The following is a 22,332-nucleotide window of genomic DNA, read 5'->3' as shown; positions in this document are numbered from 1 at the left end:
GGCCGCCGCACAAAATTATGATTTCAGCAATATGGATATAGTGTCTGAGGTTCTCGAGGGTGCAGAGAACGATTCTGTGATCATTTTTGAATTCAAAGATGGCCGCCGCTCATAATTAAGATTTCAGCAATATGGATATCGTGTCCGAGGTTCTCGAGGGTGCAGATAACGATTTTGTGATTATTTTTGAAATCCAAGATGGCCGCTGCACAAAATTATGATTTCAGCAATATGGATATCGTATCCGAGGTTCTCGAGGGTGCAGAGAACGATTGTGTGATCATTTTTGAAATCCAAGATGGCTGCCACACTTAATTATGATTTCAGCAATATGGATATCCTGTCTGAGGTTCTCGAGGGTGCAGAGAACGATTGTGGGATCATTTTTGAAATTCAAGATGGCCGCCGCGTGAAATTATAATAACAACAATATGGATATCGTATCCAAGGTTCTCGAGTGTACAGAGAACGATTCTGTGATCATTTTTGAATTCAAAGATGAATATTATTTCGAGGAAGATCCCGCGGGAACCACGGATTTTTCTGGAATAAAATAGCCTATGTCCTTTCCCCAGGTTCAGTCTATTGCTGTAGAAAATTTCATCATAATCGGTTAAGTAGCTCCGGCGTTAAATGGTAACAAACAAACTTACATTCACATTTATAATATAAGTAGGGATTATTATCGGGATGTCAGGTCATCTATTCGCTATTATATTCTATGTCTATGTTGCCACTATCCGATAAATTTGTTATGATAGAACGGAGACTTACTGAATAGAGATTGTTCGTTTATATCTGGTAAACAAAAAAATAATCAATAAAAGGCATTTATTTTTTCTCAAAATTGATTCCTTTAGATTTCTTTTTGATGTCATTTCTAATATACTAGATACTATTACCGCTTCGGAAACAAATGGCGCTCTGGGTGGGAAGAAGCGGCGCAAGAAACTCTCCGAGGATTCTTTTTTTGCTCTCTTTTCAATAAAAATATGCAATCTTGTACAGTCATTTCTATCGCTATAAAATAATTATAATCTAGTCCCAGGCTGTTTGATCACTTAGATATTCAGCTGTGGAGTAATAGGATTTACGACAGGGCCATTTTTTTTTTATAAAACATTTAAATTTATTTATAGATAACGCCTGAACAGTGGCTGGGACTTTATTGTAAAAGTGTGTAAAGATATTATGAATAGAAACCTTTCATATCTATCTGTCTATATACTTCGTTGTACTGTAGTCGGTTTTTCTCAAAGACCAAGGTAATGTCTTACACATTTCATTTCCCAATTAATGTGTAAATAGTAAAGCAATTGAAAGAGCTGAATAGAACCGTGTCAAAATAGACGTAGCACTATCGCTGAGGTAAAACGCATCGACCGCAGTGGTGCAGTGAGTTTGAGAAGGTTCTAAGTACGCTCGCAACGCAAGTGGGTCACTTGACACTATATTGGCGATCATTTCCTCTCAGCCTCCACTTGCGCCGACCTTCACAGATCTACTCGCGGCTTACTTCTAAGTACTTAGTACTTATACACTGCGGTACTGTGTTATTTACATTGAAGATGTGTATTCGTTTGAAAGTACTAACGATAGGTTTCAAATTAAATATCTATTATTTATAATATTATGATATATTATTAAACTAAATCATAAAGTGTGTGGGAGGCTGTTTGCACAGGAAGCCTGCTAGATTATGGGTACCACAACGACGCCTATTTCTGCCGTGAAGCAGTAATGTGTAAACATCACTGTGTTTCGGTATGAAGGGCGCCGTAGTTAGTGAAATTACTGGGCAACTGAGGCTTAACATCTACATTGTATCTACATCGCAATTGTAGTGCTGCTCAGAATTTTTGAGTTTTTTAAGAATCCTGAGCGGCACTGCATTGTAATAGGCATGGCGTATTAAATACCATCAGCTGAACGTCCTGCTCGTCTCGTCCCTTATTATCATAAAAAAAAAAAAAAAAAAAGTGTAGCAAGAATTCACCACATCTCACCCTATACCAGTGACTCAACAGCAATCGACACAAAGATAAGACTCACTGAGACCGACATATTATTTGCAACGTTAGCTGTCTTCGGCAGTCGAAACAGCAGCCCCAGCACCAACTGAACTAACTAAATTAAGTAATTAAATCAAATATGATCATAATATTACCCATGAATCAATTCTTGGATGAAAAAATTGAATGAAAATTTTAAAGTGTTGACCTGTAGTGAAACAATTTAAAAACAAATTCAAATTCAAATATTTTTAACAAAAATAGGATTTGTAATCACTGAAAGTCAAAAACTAACACGCATTCAAAAAAGTATGCCTCAGACCTGAGAAGAACGGGAGCAGCAAAAGCAGGATTCTTTTTTTTTTTTTCATAAAAATATGGTCATAAATTAACATCGTACAATTATTAAACTTATTATTTAATAGCCTGAGGGCGATCACTCCATTCCCAATCTGTGGTATCATTAAGAAAGTCATTTATGTTATAGTAACCTTTATCTGAACTTAACGTCAACTTATTCTGGGACCTTGTTCTAAAAGCATAAACATCGCCCCACAAAAGACTTACTAACTCATCTTAGACGAGTAGTAGGCATTATAAGTTTGTCTATTCGTGGTGTGGTGTTCGTATTATGGTTATGACAGTTTCTAGCAAATTCACTTATGTGCTTATATACATACATAACATTATCAAGAATATATTGAGAGGCAACAGTCAAGATGTTTATTTCTTTAAATTTTGCTCTCAATGATTCTTTAGGAACTAGGTTATAAATAACGCGAATAGCCCTCTTCTGCAGCACAAAGATGGTATTGATATCGGCAGCATACAAGTAGCGCCGTATCTACGTCGGTTAATTGTCTAATAATTTTAACCGCGTATGCTGCAGAACAAAGTCTATTAATCAATCCTTCAATATGGGGGCCCCATTGTAATTTGGAATCCAGAGTAATTCCAAGAAATATAGCAGATTCCACCGATTTTATCACTTCGCCGTTTAACAAAACACTCGCATTCACATTTTTGACAGGTTGTACGTTAAATTTTATATTTTGCGTTTACTTGCTATTTAACAGTGGGTCATGAGCACTAAACATGAACACGATGTCAGATAGAAGTATCGTATAGTAAGATCGTTTACTTAAACACATCACATAGTAACTTCTGGAACACGGATCTACGTAAGGTACGAAGGCATAAGCTACATTACGTCAGAGATATGTGAGTGTCCTATGTGACGAACCAGCCCTAAACGAGAGCAGTTCTCGGAATGATACCCGGCCAGTCCTAGTTGCGACACGTCACTTATCTCTTAACATCTTACTAACTTACCCGCGACTTATTTGGTGTAATGGCATCTCACACCGCCGGAGCTTGCGTTTATTTTTTTTTTTGCCAACAGATTTACATCTTAGTTACGACCAGAATTCGCATTCGTATCATAAGTAGAGATGCAGACCCAATTACAGGCAAACACAGCTTGCGTTAAAACAATATAAACCAGTGGGATGCTTATTTGCACAGGAAGCCGGCTAGATAATGGGTACCAAAACGGCGCCTATTTCTACCGTGAAGTTGTAATGTGAAAGCATTACTGTGTTTCGCCGTAGCTAGTGAAATTACTGGGCAAATGAGACTTAACATCTATTTCTCAAGGTGACGAGCGCAATTGTAGTGTCGGTCAGAATGTTTGGTTTTTTCAAGAAATAAATAGAAATATTAAAAATATAGAAGTCTAATAATTATAACGAAATTTTTAAATACAAATTACTTTTATATTTAGTTATAGAGTCAGAAAAACTATGTATACTAGTAGCGTGATAGTATTTGTGTCCGCGACACATCCTGGAATGCAAGCCGTTTTGACCCAAATTGGCCCTGGTATTCATTACATAAAAGGGCCTAAAATTACTTAATCTATAATTAGGTGTGGGGAAAACCACGCGGCCCTAAACGCTACACTCTAACCACAAAAGTGTTGGGTTATTACAAAAAGACACAAGCAGTAATGTTGAATAGTTTCAAACAAATTGTAAGAGAATGAGATATGTGACAGTTAAAGTTTATTCGAAGAAAAATAATAGAATGCTTAAATAAAACACTTTTAAAGGATTAAAACGCGTGTAAGTAACTGTGTTTTTATACATTGGATTTTTGCGTAAAAGTTACATTTTTATAGTATATAGTTCACCCGGCGTTTCTAGAACTTTCCAGATCTCATTTTCAGGGGTACTATAATTAAACACCCGTTTTAATTCTTTAAAATTGATTTATTTAAATGTGTAACACTTGCGTTAATCAAAGAAAATACAATAAATATATTATAATATAATGCTGTTTATTATTTTAATTCAATAAGAAACTAATTAAAATTGATGTATCAAATGAGTAATGGTTTAAACTGATTACAATTATTAGAATTATTTGAGTAATGGTTTGACAGTGGCAAACACTTAGTGTCTTCTTTTTAAATATAGAGCTTGTTTGTGTGTGTGTGTTTTTTATTGTTCAGATAAAATTCTTGCATATAATAAGTACCTGTGATACATATATAATATAACAGCATAATATGAAGAACAATAAGTCATCTGTTTTTCTAAACCATTTCTGGTTATTGATTACTTATTAAAATATCTTCCTATCTATGGGGCTTATGTGATTCTAAGCATATATCCAGATTTTATCATCCCGTCACAAATCCGTGGAACACTACTTCAATACGAGAATCGTTCTTATCTTTGTTCTGGTGCATCCCAGTATCAGTTCTAAATATTTACCCCCTTATTTAATAAATGTAACGATATATTTGTTATTTTCCGCCATAATGCATAAAAATCTATAATCACATCCCAAAAATAATAAGAGAGGTATCGACAAATAGGAATGTGTAGTTCAGTGAAGTACCTTGTAAATAGCTAAAAATAATAGAATTTAAATATTATTATTTGAGAGGTACCTACCTACAAACGAATGTTTATTTTATTTTATAAATTTTTGTATTCTAGCTATATAATATGTATTATTGACGTATAAATATAAAAATTCCAATATTGACAATCAAATATTAGTATGCCAATATAATGGCAAATTGTAGATCCACCAATTGTTAATAACTCGATTCATACAATTAAATGAATTTCATTTCATTTCAATAAATATCACCTAAGCGAGTATCGATACAACAACGCACGTTTCCGGTGTGAAGCAGACCTTACAGTATTTCATTTCGTTGCAAAACATTATTTTCGCAAGGGCCGCTGTACGCCGGGTGATACGAACATTTCCAAGCCTCAGTTACCTGTGCACTGTGCTAAGCTGCTAACGTGCTGTGGATCTTAACATCACCCACCAACAACATACATCACCTGACGTGCCCGTAAGTACGTACAAACATTACCTATCGACTATACGACAAGAGAACTCCGCCGCACGAACGAAAGTCGCGTACCGCTTGGATCTGATGAAGATAATAGATACTGCATTCATTAGCATTTGTTAATACATTTGCAACGAATTATATCTGATATAAACGTCTTGTAATATACACATAGTATAGTAGGTCCAGGTACCAATCCGATTGAAAGAAAGACAAAAAGATGATTTAAACACACCAAGATACCTAGTGTCTTTAAAAAAAAAAACCATTTTTATCATTCAAATTCAAAGATTTTTATTCAAAATAGGTTATAATATCACTTATTGAAAGTCAAAAACAACCACCCATTCCAAAAGGTATGCCTCAGATCTGAGAAGAACGGGCGCAACAAACTCAGCGGGCTTCTATTTTTTTTAGAAAAATATGCTTAAAATTGTTTAATAGCCTGTGGGTGGTCGCTCCATTCACAATCTGTAATATCATTAAGAAAGTCATTTATGGTATAATGAATATCGTAATACATACATTTCTTTTGAACATTTTCTGGGACCTTGTTGTAAAATCATATACAACGCCCCACAAAAGACTCACTAACTCGACTTAGCAGAGTAGTAGGCATTATAAATTTATGTTTGTTCCTGGTGTTAACATTGTGGTTATGACATAACACCGGTTATAAAAACCGATTTTTATTTATTCAAACTTTATGTGCTGACCATACTTTATTTTAAACTTTTTAAGGAATGTTACAATAAATTGTGTCTCTAAATAGTAGTCCCAGACAATTCTCAACATGAAACAGGTCGGTACTAACTACGAATTATAGAAATTTAAATAATATATGTGAAGTTACATAGCTGCATAAAATATCACCTCACAGGTGACTTTTAGACCACCAGTAAGTGAGTAGTGATTTAGTATAACTAAAATGTTTGTAATAACAACATTCAAAAAGTGATTTCTTAAAAATAAAATGTATAGCATTTTGTTTAAATACTTCAATATCCGAGACGTTGCAAGTGTACGTTACTTATCAATGTGATAATATATGTTTACATAGATGACAGTCATCCTGCAAGAAATTATCACTTTTAACAAACATGTCTTCTTTCTTGTTTAAATTTCTTTAATACAGATTAATTATTACAATGTTACATCCCACAAACATCAGAACACGTCACCATCTGTCTTATACAGGGTGTCATATAACTTCATCATAAAAGTTGCAAATGGACCATGATTCAAAATATATTGGCACTGAAATTATCAAAAATAAAAAAATACATAAATTATTTTTCAATTTTTATACTAAAAAAAACGGGTTACGCTCCAGGAGTGCCGGCAGAAGTGAGAACTTGAATTTTGTATATTTTGGAATGGTTAGGGAATAATTTTGCACGAATTGCTTCATTCATCAGTATAAAAGTACTAGCATTTATGTAGTTAAATATAATATTCATTTAATACGCTATCGTACACAAAACAATTTATATTACATAAAAATTGTACAGTTCAGAGCTATTACACTTATTTTACATTAAAAAGTTTATCTCTCAGAAAAACCAACTTTCCTACATAATTTCAACTACTGTCCTACGAATTTTCGATCAGGCCACGTGTCCTGACGCGAGTTTATCATTTTATACCCATCCCAAGAAAAGTGCTCATCACCGCTAAGGTAGTTTTCACTTAAAAAGTTTCAGTAGTGACCCTACTCTATTTTGTTTTCGGGCACTTCGACGAAGTTCGGAACCATAGACTATATTCGGGAACGATTGATTTGAACGTTAATTATATCCGTCTAATTTGGAGAGTTCTATTTCATTTAGTTTTCTTAGGTCATTTTGTGATGGGTCGAGACCAGTGCCGGATTAACCACGTAGTTTAAGTCGCAATAGCTACGGGCCCCGCGCGAAAGGGGCCCCGCATATTTAAGGCGACACTAAATGCCAGCGACCTTGAGCGATATGACTTCACGGCTGCCGGCCCGCCATCTATGTAACAAACCCAATATTTTCAAAATTCTTGCGTGGAAAACAGTTTATATGCTTACAATCCTCGTTATGCACTACTAATCTGAATAAATGAACCTACACAAAAACTAACTTAACTTTAACTTTAAAGAAAAGTAGTAGTTGAAAAAGGCTCGGCAGTGTTAACTATAACCAACAGCAAGCATTAGCAACCTACAAATAAGACTTAAGGATATGTGTAACAGGATTAAGTAGTGTTCATAGGTCGAAATGCTATACTTTCACCACAAAACGTGTCTAAAAACACCATGTTTGCGTGTTTTCTGCTTGCTCTTCGCCTTAAACCATCTCTCTCTAACTCATCTCTGCTTGAGCGTAATTTTTGAATGAAACTTATTAAGATGTGGTATATTCAATTAATTTGAAGTCACAAAAACGTGAAACTTTTACAACTAAGACAATCCACGTCAGACACTCGGTAACAGACTATTTCCAATATAGACCAAGGGCTCTCTGAAAGAATTTGCTACGGGCCCCGCGTTTTCTTAATTCGGCACTGGTCGAGACTCTTATTATAGTGCCACAGACAATACGATGAGACAAAAAAACACGCACGTCATATAACTACGAGTATTTAAATACAATAGACTTTATTATTGTGATGGTGACGTGACCTAACGAGGTACTCACGTAGGTACCTGATAAGGTGACATACCTAAAATGAAATAAAACTTCATCTACTCGTGTTACAAAAAAATACACTTATGAATGTCAAATAAATATATTTTACCAGATACCAATTTTTCGGTAAAGGTGAGCCATAATGTGAAGAAGTCATAAGAAACTTTCAAATTAAATAAGTAATGAAATCTTAAGAAATCATAAAAAAAAGTTTTAAAATAAAAACAAACGACTTCATAAATCATCAGAACTTAAACAGACTTACTTTACAATAAAAAAAGATCATCAAAATCGGTTGGCGTTTAGCAGATTTAAGACTTTTATGGTTTTCTCATGGATGCCATTGTCAGATCTGGACCACACGGGAAGCAAAGCGGGAAACGGGAAGCTTTCAAATAAAAAAAGAATTATCAAAATCGGTTTACCCAGTCGAAAGTTCTAAGGTAACAAACATAGAAAAAAAAACCTACGAATTCATAACCTCCTCTTTGTTTGAAGTCGGATAAAAAGAACACACACTATAAATATTTAAAGGTGTTATAAAAACCTTTCTTAAACATTTGAAATATACTATATCGATATAGATACATTGTTAAGCAACTTTATTTAACCTTAAAATATCGATTTAAAAGAGTGGTAATTAATTTCTTGCCACTTCTTCCAATTATAGCTCAACTATTCCGAAAAGGCGGTGAAATCTTTGACATTCACCAATTGTTTTTTTTAATAACAATAAGGGACAAGACGAACACGACATTCAGCTGATCGAAGTTGTAACGCCCTGCCCAATACAATGCAGTGCTACTCAGGATTCTTGAAAAACCCAAATATTCTGGGGGGCACTACATCTGCGCTCGTCAACTTGAGACATAAGATGTTAACTCTCATTTGCCCAGTAATTTCACTAGCTACGGCGCCCTCCAGACCGACATACAATAATGCTTACACATACTGCTTCACGGCAGAAATAGGGGACGTTGTATTACCCATAATCTAGCCGGCATCCTGTGCAAAGAAGCCTCCCACTGGTTTATTTTACTTTAAAATATAGATTCAAGAGTGTGGTAATTAGTTTAATCCATAAGCAATTTTTTTCTTTCTAACTATGAATAAAAACAATGAAAATATCACTCATGGCTACACTTGTGCAACCAGGTTAGGTTTTTTAGGTCTGACCCCGCCGCGACTCAAATTCACGACCCACTGCCAAGTGAGGTGTGACATTTACGACATTTGACATTAGCAGCAAGTATGTTGACATTACGAGTGGCTTCAGAGGAGAGGGCTCGTGTGAGGGTCATTGTTAATAATAAGTACTTTCTGAACGGCTTAATTTATTTCACCATTGCACATCATGACAAGAACACCATCTGAATTTTTTTAATGACAATGAGAGATGAGAAGAGCAGGACGTTCAGATGATGGTTATTGATACGCCCTGTGTCGTGGTTTTCGGCCTTAAAAAGTAAGTCTGAGAAAAGATGGTAGAAAACTAAAAATAATTTATATGGCAATACAACGTTTGCCGGGTCAGCTAGTAGGAAATAAATTGCTTCAGCGTTATTAGGAAATTAAAAAAAAAAATGGATCGCAAAGACCTTTAATATGTTTTGCTTTTTTTATATGTCTCATTTTTAAATAATCGGTCGGACCGGTGAAGTACGGTCGAGGTCTCTTTGCTCACGCTCATCCCATTTCGACTGACCGAATTAACCTCCACAGTCCTCAAATACCGTCTTCACATCTGGGGAAATGGATATAATATATAGATACAGGAGTACATCAAGCATTTGTTGCTAAAAAAAAATGTAATCGTTCTATATATGGAGTTGGTCCGATCTTTTCATGTAAAGATTTTTTTTTAAAGTTATATATTTTGGCATTGCCCAATGCGTATATATTTGAAGTATGTTATAAAAACAAAATAATCATTAAATTAAAAGGGTTAATGAATTGAATCCTCGTTCCACCAGACTACCGGATAGACTGGTTTATGGCCACTGTCCCAGAACAACATTATACCTAAATAGTAGCTACGCAGTGTGTATAAAATTATTCAATCATCTACTTATACATATACACGGACGAGTAAAAAAATAAGGATTCCGTGTCACCTTACATAACAGTGAGGCAGTGAAAATATATAGCCCCACGCATACACTTACACTAATAAAAGCCGAGCGGCCGCCATTATGAGATTAGCCATCGTCTGTGACAGATCAGTTTGCGTCGCAATAAAATATTTTAAAAATGCCGTCGTGCGTTGTGAAAAAGTATAAAAACAATAATATAAAAGTATTTGTGGATATATGATTATTTAAGGGAGAAAAAATTGTGTAACTGGTATACCCCGTAACCGCACACACACTAGCATAAAGGTGCTTCACTTGCTAATAACACGCCGCGGAGTCCTTCTTTTTTTACTAGTCCGTGCCTATATAATAAAAAACTTACCACAGGAATGATTGTGATTAGTGTTAAGGATTTTTATACTTTTATTTTTTTTAAACTAATCATAAGATCATATTATCACGTGTCCACTATAGGTAGTAAAAAAAATACAAAGAATTTAATTGCAATATTTATATTACGACGCGTTAGGCAAAATAGTCATAATTTCTCGTACAACTCTGAAAGAGACGATATCACAACACGAATCTATCATTAAACCCGTTTGTTGACAAGCACCAAGTTTGTTAATCTAGCAACCCGTAACATAAACCGCATAATGATACCTCGACTATTGTAAACACAAGTGGCTATAGCATCTCAAGTGCCGCGCGTCCGGCTTGCCGCCAAAACAGCAATGCGTGGGCTATTGTGTCACTGTGAAGAAAAAATATCATTTATTTAATAAAATGAACATGATTATCTTTATATATATAATTCTTGTGTGCGTGTGTATGTCACTGAACTCCTCCTAGACGGCTGGACCGATTTTGATGAAATTTTTTGTGTGAGTTCAAGGGGTTTCGAGGTTGGTTTAGATTCACAATTGAACTACCTCCTAAACGGCTGGACCGATTTTGATGATTTTTGTGTGTTGCAGTGAATTTGAGATTGGTGTGTGTCTTCAGGTGGATTTGATAATGGTTTTGATTCACAATTAAACTACCTCCTAAACGGCTGGACCGATTTTGATGATTTTTTTGTGTGTTCCAGTGAATTTGAGATTGGTTTAGATTCTCAATTCCGTCGATATAATATAATTATCCTGCTCATGTGTATTTAAGTGGACTCCTCCCAACGGATGGACCGATTTTTCAAATTTAAGACGTGTGTCCGAAATTTCCGACAGGACAACGTCTGTTGGGTCCACTAGTCTATATATATAAAAATGAATTGCTGTTCGTTAGTCTCGCTACAACTCGAGAACGGCTGGACCGATTTGGCTAATTTTGGTCTTGAGTTATTTGTGGAAGTCCAGAGAAGGTTTAAAAGGTGAATAAATAGGAAAATGCTGCTAAATTTAAAAAAAAACAACAACTAATTTGTTTTTCCTTTGATGTGTCCATACATAATTTCTATGAGAGAATTTATTGACGCACGGTTTGACAGTTCTGCTGTGAAACAATTTCATTACGACAGCACGCTGCATATTTTACGAAGTAATTTTTGATGTTATGATATATTATTGACAAATTCATATAAAAACATTATTTTATATATTATATACAGAACAACTGTCTGTCGGGTCAGCTAGTACTGCAATAAAATAATTTATTATGTTTACTCACAGAATAAAATATTATGTAAATGAATGGCCGGAAACCCGACGAAGGTCTCAACACCCAATAAACAAACATACATACATACTGAACAGATTTATATTGGATTTTATTAATTTCCTGTTATTTCTTTTAGTGTAAGCCTATTTAAGGCGTTAATACATACCAGTAAACTTGCTCAAAGGGCGAGGGGCGAGTCGCATTTAAATAATATTAAAATAATAATTGATTATAAAAAAAATTAAGAAAACCAAATAGAAAAAGTTTATTTTCTGTATTTTTGGAAACAATAATTATATTGTTACTAGCTGACCCAACAAACGTTGTATTACCATATAAAGTAATGAGAAAAAATCAATAATAAAATTAGTTAAGTTTGTTTTTTTACCTCCTGAGAAAGTTAGAAAGATGTAAAGATTCTAATTAGTTATTCATTTTAACCTATTCTTTCAATTTGATCTCTGCACGACAGGGGACACATCAAAGGAAAAACAAAGTTGTTGTTTTCTTTTTAATTTCCTGCATTTCATATTTATTCACCTTTTAAACCTTCTCTGGACCTCCACAAATAATTCAAGGCCAAAATTAGCCAAATTGGTCCAGCCGTTCTCGAGTTTTAGCGAGACTAACGAACAGCAATTCATTTTTATATATATAGATAGATTTGTTATAATATTAACCGAACGTTTAGGCTTAAATAAATATTCCGAGGCCAATTGATAGCAGGCATTACATAGCAACAACAATGATAACACAAATTCAAATATTTTTATTCAAAATATGATATAATATCAATTATTGAAAGTCAAAAACTACAATCCAGTCCAAAAGGTATGCCTCAGACCTGAGAAGAACGGGCGCAACAAACTCAGTGGGATTATTTTATTATAAAAATATGGTTACAATGTAAAATCTACAATAAATTTATTATTTAATAGCCTGTGGGCGGTCGCTACATTCCCAATTTGTGGTAGCATTAACAAAGTCATTTATGTTATAGTAACCTTTAACACACACGCTTCTTAACAATTCTTTTGAATTTCGTAATACATTTGTTTTGAACATTTTCTATATAATTGTATATTTTCTTATCTCGCAAAGCGCCATTTGTTTCCGAAACGGTGATAGTGATAGAAGTGACATTTAAAGGAATTCTAAAGGAATCAATTTTGAGAAAATAATTGCCTTTATACCTTATTTTACAACATGTGATCATACCATTCATATTCATATTACCGTTATACACCCTTATATTTAATGCTTTTAGAACTGCTAGATATATAAATAAAGTTTAATTTACTGCGTTCTTATTTTTATCCGACGGAAAGAGCGGTCATACCTTAAACTTACGGAGCTTAAAAGTGACATCATTCAACTAAATTCTATCCAAGTATCAAACTAAGATATGTTACATCAATTAATATTAATTTTTGATATGTGTTACATAAATTAATATTTTTTTTAAACGGCAGAGTTATCTATATATAAAATATTATGTATTATGTTATCTATATATATATAAATGAATTGCTGTTCGTTAGTCTCGCTAAAACTCGAGAACGGCTGGACCGATTTGGCTAATTTTGGTCTTGAATTATTTGTGGAAGTCCAGGGAAGGTTTTAAAGGTGAATAAATATGAAAATGTTCGGAATTAAATAACACCAACAATTTTGTTTTTCCTTTGATGTGTCCCCCGTCGTCCGATATTTGTTTTGTATGGACATATTTTCTATGAGAGAATTTATCGACGCACGGTTTGACACTTCTGCTGTAAAACAATTTCAATACAACAACAGGGAGCATATTTTACGAAATAATTCTTGATGTTATGATATATTATTGACACATTCATAAAAAACATTATTTTATTTATTATATACAGAACAACGTCTGTCGGGTCAAATAGTAAACTAATAAACATACAGACAATAACTATCAACCTCCCGCTTTTAAAGTTGGTCAATTAATCATTTGGACCTACCTCAACTCGAAACCGGAACCCCTGTCTCACAGGTCAGGGTCACTAGCTGGCAGGCTAAGGTCAGCGATAGGTCGTGGCCTGCTTATTTCTGCATGAGACTGGATACTACGGTATATAATTTACTTTTAAAGTAAAATAAAATAATTCTTTGATAATATCTATCTAAACAAATCAAATCTTATAACTATATAGCTGACCCGGCAAACGTTGTTTTGCCATATAAAGTATAATTCACGCGATAGTTTTATAAGTAATAAAATATTGCCTATATTATAGCCTGTACATCATTTTGTTCTATTGTCAATAGTTTTTGCAGCGCACGCAAAAATAGGTTTTCGATTTTACACCTTGTGTTACAAAATAGCAATTTTATTACGGATCCCTAATTTTGAAAAAAAAACATAGCCTATAGCCTTCCTCGATAAATGGACTACCCAACACTGAAATAATCATTCAAATCGGACCAGTAGGTCCAGAGATTAGCGCGTTCAAACAAACAAACAAACAAACACTGCAGCTTTATAATATTAGTATAGATTTTACAATACTAAGATTACATAAAATTAAAAATATCATGACGAGAAGCGTCTAAGAATACTGGCAGTATTTCCGCGTTGGATAGCTAGGCTGATCCGTTGAGCGAAATAGCTGCCAGCGCTTGGATTTCTAGTAGCTTTATTGAGGCGCGAAGATATAACTTAGTACATTGTCAAGTGTCTCGAGACCAAACGGCACAAAAATTTATGTCTCATTGAGACCGACATAATATTTGCGACGCTTGCTGTCTTCGGCAGTCGAAGCAGCAGCCCCAGCACCAACTGACGTAACTTGGACACGAGAAGGAGCCAGGGGGCCTACTCCTAAAATCGATATTCGATAAATCGTGGCATTAGTCGTGTCGAATCCTAATCTTAGTTACATCGTATTCAATGTCGAAACGATGATTGAGCAAACGAAACATTTTTCGATATTATCGGTCCTAACCCTACTCTTAGTTGAAAATGTCAGAGACGAATATTCGAATTTCACAAATAATCAAACGTCACTTTTACGCGCCTAAGCTATGTTTTGACTTTTGACACAGGGACGTAGCACAGATAATGTTTAGGTTTGAACATATTTCATTCACACTAACATCGTAAAAAAATTAAAATATTAGTCTATGGTAACGATAAACGATAAGGAATTCGAACATTTGTTAGAGTAGGGTAGTTGCGATATATTCGGAGTATTATCGTATCGTTCCGAATGTATCGTTGTCGATTTTGCGAGTAGACCTCCTCCAGAGTGTCGACGCAAGTCGTGTCCCACACCAGCGCCCTTCCCCGTGCTCAAGCCACCAGCGTCATTCCATCAGGACGCTTGCCATCGCGGCGGGTAATACCATTTGTCTCTAAAACAGCTGGTATGTTAAGAGCTAGAAATGACCTGCGGATGTCTTCATTACTATAATTATTTTACTTTAACAAGTACTGCCGCAGACCAGTTAGTTACACTTATCAAATATATATACATATAAATAAAAAATATCTAATATATAAAATTCTCGTGTCATGGTGTTAAACATTGAACTCCTCCGAAACGGCTTGACCGATTCTCATAACATTTTGAGTGCATATTGGGTAGGTCTGAGAATCGGACAACATCTATCAACAAGGGTGGTCCACACGAATTTTTTTTTTAAATTTTTTTGACATTTTTTTTTTAATTTGTTTGATTGTGAGTCAGCATTAAAAAATACATACAACTTCAAATTTTCACTCATCAACAGTTACTTTTGTATCGCGATTTTAATATCGGCAATACAACGTTTGCTGGGTCAGCTAGTATACATATAAAAAAGTTATGTACTACTTTCTTCCCACAGAAAGCGAAATAATTACTTAATTTACTCCACCTATCTTCGAACAATTCGCACTAACGCAGGATACACGGTTTTGGCGACATACATCGCACAAACAAAAAGTTAGTGATTTTGGTTACGGAGATGATTGCCAGGTACATGATATAACCGTATCAGATCGTTGTAGAGATCAGGCGTGGATCAAATTTAGTATCCTACTTGCTGCCAGAGAGTTTGATATCTGATTGTAAGACGACTGTCAGGAGCGATGCAAACGCAATAAATACTTCGTTCGAAAGTCCAGCATTAAATGTGGTCGTGGGAATACGTTTGTTACAAAAACTACCTTGATGGCGAAAGACACACTAACAACAATATGAAAGTTATAAAATAATTTTTATTTCAAGTCAATTAAGATATATGAAAAAAAGACAGTAAAATCTTAAGCAAGATTACAAACAATCATACATACAGGACTTATAACACTAGAGGAATCACAGGAGCGTTGCCGACCTTATAAACATTCAAATTGTGACAATTTATCATTCCGAAAAAATCACATATGCGTTACGAAACAAACTGATATTTACGGTTTTTAAAATGTGTGTGTGATGAATAATACATTAATCTAAATTTAATAAAAAGAAAAAAACGACTTTAAAAGCTGAAAAGTATTAAATAACTAAAAAAATAATTTAATACACCTTTACCTTTGATATTAATAAAATACTATTATTTGTATGTGCCACCTATTGATAGGTTTTAAAGTCGGTGCAAACTTACGTAAATCGGATCATAAATCTCAGAATAATCGGTGTACATACATAAAAAGAATACCGATCGAATTGATAACCTCCTCCTTTTTGAAGTCGGTTAAAAAAAGGTAAAGTGAGGGAGTTTTAGAGGGTTATCTCTTGATCTACTAAACAGATTTTGATAATTTTTTAACATCTAACATAAATTTGTCATATCATGTCTATATAACCCGAAAAATGGAAATACTTTTTCGGGTAAGTGGGATTTGCAAAGTAAGGCGGAGAAAGTTGTTCTGTATATAATATATAAAATAATGTTTTTATATGAATTTGTCAATAATATATCATAACATCAAAAATTACTTCGTAAAATATGCAGCGTGCTGTCGTAATGAAATTGTTTCACAGCAGAACTGTCAAACCGTGCGTCAATAAATTCTCTCATAGAAATTATGTATGGACACATCAAAGGAAAAACAAAGTTGTTGTTTTCTTTTTAATTTCCTGCATTTCATATTTATTCACCTTTTAAACCTTCTCTGGACCTCCACAAATAATTCAAGGCCAAAATTAGCCAAATTGGTCCAGCCGTTCTCGAGTTTTAGCGAGACTAACGAACAGCAATTCATTTTTATATATATAGATAGATTTGTTATAATATTAACCGAACGTTTAGGCTTAAATAAATATTCCGAGGCCAATTGATAGCAGGCATTACATAGCAACAACAATGATAACACAAATTCAAATATTTTTATTCAAAATATGATATAATATCAATTATTGAAAGTCAAAAACTACAATCCAGTCCAAAAGGTATGCCTCAGACCTGAGAAGAACGGGCGCAACAAACTCAGTGGGATTATTTTATTATAAAAATATGGTTACAATGTAAAATCTACAATAAATTTATTATTTAATAGCCTGTGGGCGGTCGCTACATTCCCAATTTGTGGTAGCATTAACAAAGTCATTTATGTTATAGTAACCTTTAACACACACGCTTCTTAACAATTCTTTTGAATTTCGTAATACATTTGTTTTGAACATTTTCTATATAATTGTATATTTTCTTATCTCGCAAAGCGCCATTTGTTTCCGAAACGGTGATAGTGATAGAAGTGACATTTAAAGGAATTCTAAAGGAATCAATTTTGAGAAAATAAATGCCTTTATACCTTATTTTACAACATGTGATTTTAAAAAATAAAAAAGTACAACAACCATTTTACCATACATATTACGTTATACAACCTTATATTTAATGCTTTTAGAACTGCTAGATATATAAATAAAGTTTAATTTACTGCGTTCTTATTTTTATCTGACGGAAAGAGCGGTCATACCTTAAACTTACGGAGCTTAAAAGTGAAATCATTCAACTAAATTCTATCCAAGTATCAAACTAAGATATGTTACATCAATTAATATTAATTTTTGATATGTGTTACATAAATTAATATTTTTTTTAAACGGCAGAGTTATCTATATATAAAATATTATGTATTATGTTATCTATCTATATATATATATATATATATATATATATATATATATAAATGAATTGCTGTTCGTTAGTCTCGCTAAAACTCGAGAACGGCTGGACCGATTTGGCTAATTTTGGTCTTGAATTATTTGTGGAAGTCCAGGGAAGGTTTTAAAGGTGAATAAATATGAAAATGTTCGGAATTAAATAACACCAACAATTTTGTTTTTCCTTTGATGTGTCCCCCGTCGTCCGATATTTGTTTTGTATGGACATATTTTCTATGAGAGAATTTATTGACGCACGGTTTGACAGTTCTGCTGTAAAACAATTTCAATACAACAACAGGGAGCATATTTTACGAAATAATTCTTTATGTTATGAAATATTATTGACAAATTAATAAAAAACATTGTTTTATTTATTATATACAGAACAACGTCTGTCGGGTCAACTAGTAAGCTAATAAACATACAGACAGTACAGTCAACAACTATCAAGCTCCCGCTTTTAAAGTTGGTCAATTAATCATTTGGACCTACCTCAACTCGAAACCGGAACCCCTGTCTCACAGGTCAGGGTCACTAGCTGGCAGGCTAAGGTCAGCGATAGGTCGTGGCCTGCTTATTTCTGCATGAGACTGGATACATCGGTATATAATTTACTTTTAAAGTAAAATAAAATAATTCTTTGATAATATCTATCTAAACAAAATCAAATCTTATAACTATATTTACAATACTAAGATTGCATAAAATTAAAACTATCATGACGAGAAGCGTCTAAGAATACTGGCAGTATTTCCGCGTTGGATAGCTGCTCCGCTGATCCGTTGAGCGAAATAGCTGCCAGCGCTTGGATTTCCAGTAGCTTTATTGAGGCGCGAAGATATAACTTAGTACATTGTCAAGTGTCTCGACACCAAACGGCACAAAAATTTATGTCTCATTGAGACCGACATAATATTTGCGACGCTTGCTGTCTTCGGCAGTCGAAGCAGCAGCCCCAGCACCAACTGACGTAACTTGGACACGAGAAGGAGCCAGGGGGCCTACTCCTAAAATCGTTATTCGATAAATCGTAGCATTAGTCGTGTCGAATCCTACTCTTAGTTACATCGTATTCAATGTCGAAACGATGATTGAACAAACGAAAAATTTTTCGATATTATCGGTCCTAACCCTACTCTTAGTTGAAAATGTGAGAGACGAATATTCGAATTTCACAAATGATCAAACGTCACTTTTACGATAATCTCAAGGACACGTTCTAGGCTGTCGATGCTAATATCGTTTCAAGTCGTATAGATATATTCGCCATACAATATGTAATTTACTATTCAACACGATTTTTTTACTACTAAGTCATTTAAGTCATTTTGTTGATCGTTTATGCGTAGAAATAATGCAAATGGCCGCCTGAGAAATAGGAAGTCGACGAGAAGGGTTGAGTTACTTCTTTTTACATTTTATTATCCTCGAGTTTTGTATTATTAATTCAATTTTAAATGGTCATATTATATTCATTACATATTTTTTTTAACATTTACATTATGTGTTAATGATACCAAATTAGTGGTGCAGAGTCTGGCATGGTCCTTAGCGCCTAAGCTATGTTTTGACTTTTGACACAGGGACGTAGCACAGATAATGTTTAGGTTTGAACATATTTCATTCACACTAACATCGTAAATAAATTAAAATATTAGTCTATGGTAACGATAAACGATAAGGAATTCGAACATTTGTTAGAGTAGGGTAGTTGCGATATATTCGGAGTATTATCGTATCGTTCCGAATGTATCGTTGTCGATTTTGCGAGTAGACCTCCTCCAGAGTGTCGACGCAAGTCGTGTCCCACACCAGCGCCCTTCCCCGTGCCCAAGCCACCAGCGTCATTCCATCAGGACGCTTGCCATCGCGGCGGGTAATACCATTTGTCTCTAAAACAGCTGGTATGTTAAGAGCTAGAAATGACCTGCGGATGTCTTCATTACTATAATTATTTTACTTTAACAAGTACTGCCGCAGACCAGTTAGTTACACTTATCAAATATATATACATATAAATAAAAAATATCTAATATATAAAATTCTCGTGTTATGGTGTTAAACATTGAACTCCTCCGACACGGCTTGACCGGTTCTCATGACATTTTGAGTGCATATTGGGTAGGTCTGAGAATCGGACAACATCTATCAACAAGGGTGGTCCACACGAAATTTTTTTTTTAAATTTTTTTGACAATTTTTTTTTAATTTGTTTGATTGTGAGTCAGCATTAAAAAATACATACAACTTCAAATTTTCACTCATCAACAGTTACTTTTGTATCGCGATTTTAATATCGGCAATACAACGTTTGCTGGGTCAGCTAGTATACATATAAAAAAGTTATGTACTACTTTCTTCCCACAGAAAGCGAAATAATTACTTAATTTACTCCACCTATCTTCGAACAATTCGCAGAACGCAGGATACACGGTTTTGGCGACATACATCGCACAAACAAAAAGTTAGTGATTTTGGTTACGGAGATGATTGCCAGGTACATGATATAACCGTATCAGATCGTTGTAGAGATCAGGCGTGGATCAAATTTAGTATCCTACTTGCTGCCAGAGAGTTTGATATCTGATTGTAAGACGACTGTCAGGAGCGATGCAAACGCAATAAATACTTCGTTCGAAAGTCCAGCATTAAATGTGGTCGTGGGAATACGTTTGTTACAAAAACTACCTTGATGGCGAAAGACACACTAACAACAATATGAAAGTTATAAAATAATTTTTATTTCAAGTCAATTAAGATATATGAAAAAAAGACAGTAAAATCTTAAGCAAGATTACAAACAATCATACATACAGGACTTATAACACTAGAGGAATCACAGGAGCGTTGCCGACCTTATAAACATTCAAATTGTGACAATTTATCATTCCGAAAAAATCACATATGCGTTACGAAACAAACTGATATTTACGGTTTTTAAAATGTGTGTGTGATGAATAATACATTAATCTAAATTTAATAAAAAGAAAAAAACGACTTTAAAAGCTGAAAAGTATTAAATAACTAAAAAAATAATTTAATACACCTTTACCTTTGATATTAATAAAATACTATTATTTGTATGTGCCACCTATTGATAGGTTTTAAAGTCGGTGCAAACTTACGTAAATCGGATCATAAATCTCAGAATAATCGGTGTACATACATAAAAAGAATACCGATCGAATTGATAACCTCCTCCTTTTTGAAGTCGGTTAAAAAAAGGTAAAGTGAGGGAGTTTTAGAGGGTTATCTCTTGATCTACTAAACAGATTTTGATAATTTTTTAACATCTAACATAAATTTGTCATATCATGTCTATATAACCCGAAAAATGGAAATACTTTTTCGGGTAAGTGGGATTTGCAAAGTAAGGCGGAGAAAAAACGGTAGATTGAAAACCTTTCTTACGTACGCTTCCTTGACTATTATTTTTTATTTACATTATTTATTTATTATGATTTAAATCAGATTTCCTTGGCGGCCACAATATTGGTCCAATTGCCCTGCCAATCCAACGACCGGGAAAGGGTTGGTTTAAATAGTCCCTATCTGTCGGGCGTTATAATTTGGCAAACGATCAGCATAATTATTTCTTGCAGCTTCTCTAGCTTTGTGAGTCACCCTGCATGTAACCGAGTCATATTTAGTTTCCCAATTAATTAAATACATTCCGGCATATTCTACAGCACTACATGAACTAAATCACTGCGTCGATTTGCCATAATGTATGTTTATATGAATATATGTATGTTTAAGTAAGTATATTGTATTAAATATATCATTGTCATGTAACACAGGCTATATATATGCTTAACTTGGGGCAAGATACTTTGTATAAAAAGTGTGTCAATAAAGCAAGAGAAAAGTGTTAAGTGAAGTTCAGATTAAATGAAACATTACGTCGGAATCGGAGTTAACGTCGCGGGTTCGAGTCCCGCATCGTTCCTAAAATTTTGTTTTCAGTTTTATTTGTGTAATTAATCCCAGAAGTGAGGGTTATCACTTTAAAAACATAACAAATTGCTTAGATTTGCAAGAGCGACATTTGAAGTCAATTTCCAAATATGCAAATATTGGGGTTGAGCAGGTTATCAACTGTAAAGTAAATCCTGTAGATGAAGCCACAACCTGAGAGTTGAATAAAGCGTACAATATTTTATAAGCGATACGTCACTCGAACTGTTGGCTCAGTGGGAAAGAGTGCTCACAAGGAACGCGAGAAGGTCGCGAATTCGAGTCCCGCATCGATCATAAATTAGGTTTTTATTTTTTTTGCGAAATGTTACAGATAAATTACCGTTTCAGAATCCTCATTAATTTAGCAATTTTTTAAGATAGACAAATAATGATTTTAGGTTAACAGGAAACATACAACGAACGCGGGGTGTCAGTTTTCCCTTATTTCTAATAAACTCAATAACTCAAAAACCACCGAAATTTTAC

At 34.2% G+C, this 22,332-nt stretch overlaps 2 protein-coding genes across 4 annotated transcripts in view; both read left to right on the top strand.

Annotated features, from left to right (window-relative positions):
• LOC126974617 (putative fatty acyl-CoA reductase CG5065) overlaps positions 1-22,332 on the top strand; it is a 252,713-nt gene that overhangs the window by 23,851 nt on the left and 206,530 nt on the right. The gene's annotated exons all lie outside the window — the stretch shown is intronic.
• LOC126974656 (putative fatty acyl-CoA reductase CG5065) overlaps positions 5,310-22,332 on the top strand; it is a 467,988-nt gene continuing 450,965 nt past the window's right edge. For 2 of the 3 annotated variants that reach the window (XR_007731556.1, XM_050822197.1), the window contains exon 1: positions 5,310-5,388. The gene's annotated coding sequence lies outside the window, so the exon portion shown is untranslated. Of the gene's footprint in view, positions 5,393-22,332 lie in introns of all 3 variants that reach the window. The other variant, XM_050822198.1, reaches the window with a different exon arrangement.

The sequence above is a fragment of the Leptidea sinapis genome, chromosome 33 (genome assembly GCF_905404315.1).
Source record: "Leptidea sinapis chromosome 33, ilLepSina1.1, whole genome shotgun sequence".
NCBI classification, from domain to species: domain Eukaryota; kingdom Metazoa; phylum Arthropoda; class Insecta; order Lepidoptera; family Pieridae; genus Leptidea; species Leptidea sinapis.
Note: the sequence above shows the minus strand (reverse complement) of the source record. Positions and strands in the feature narration are given on the sequence as shown.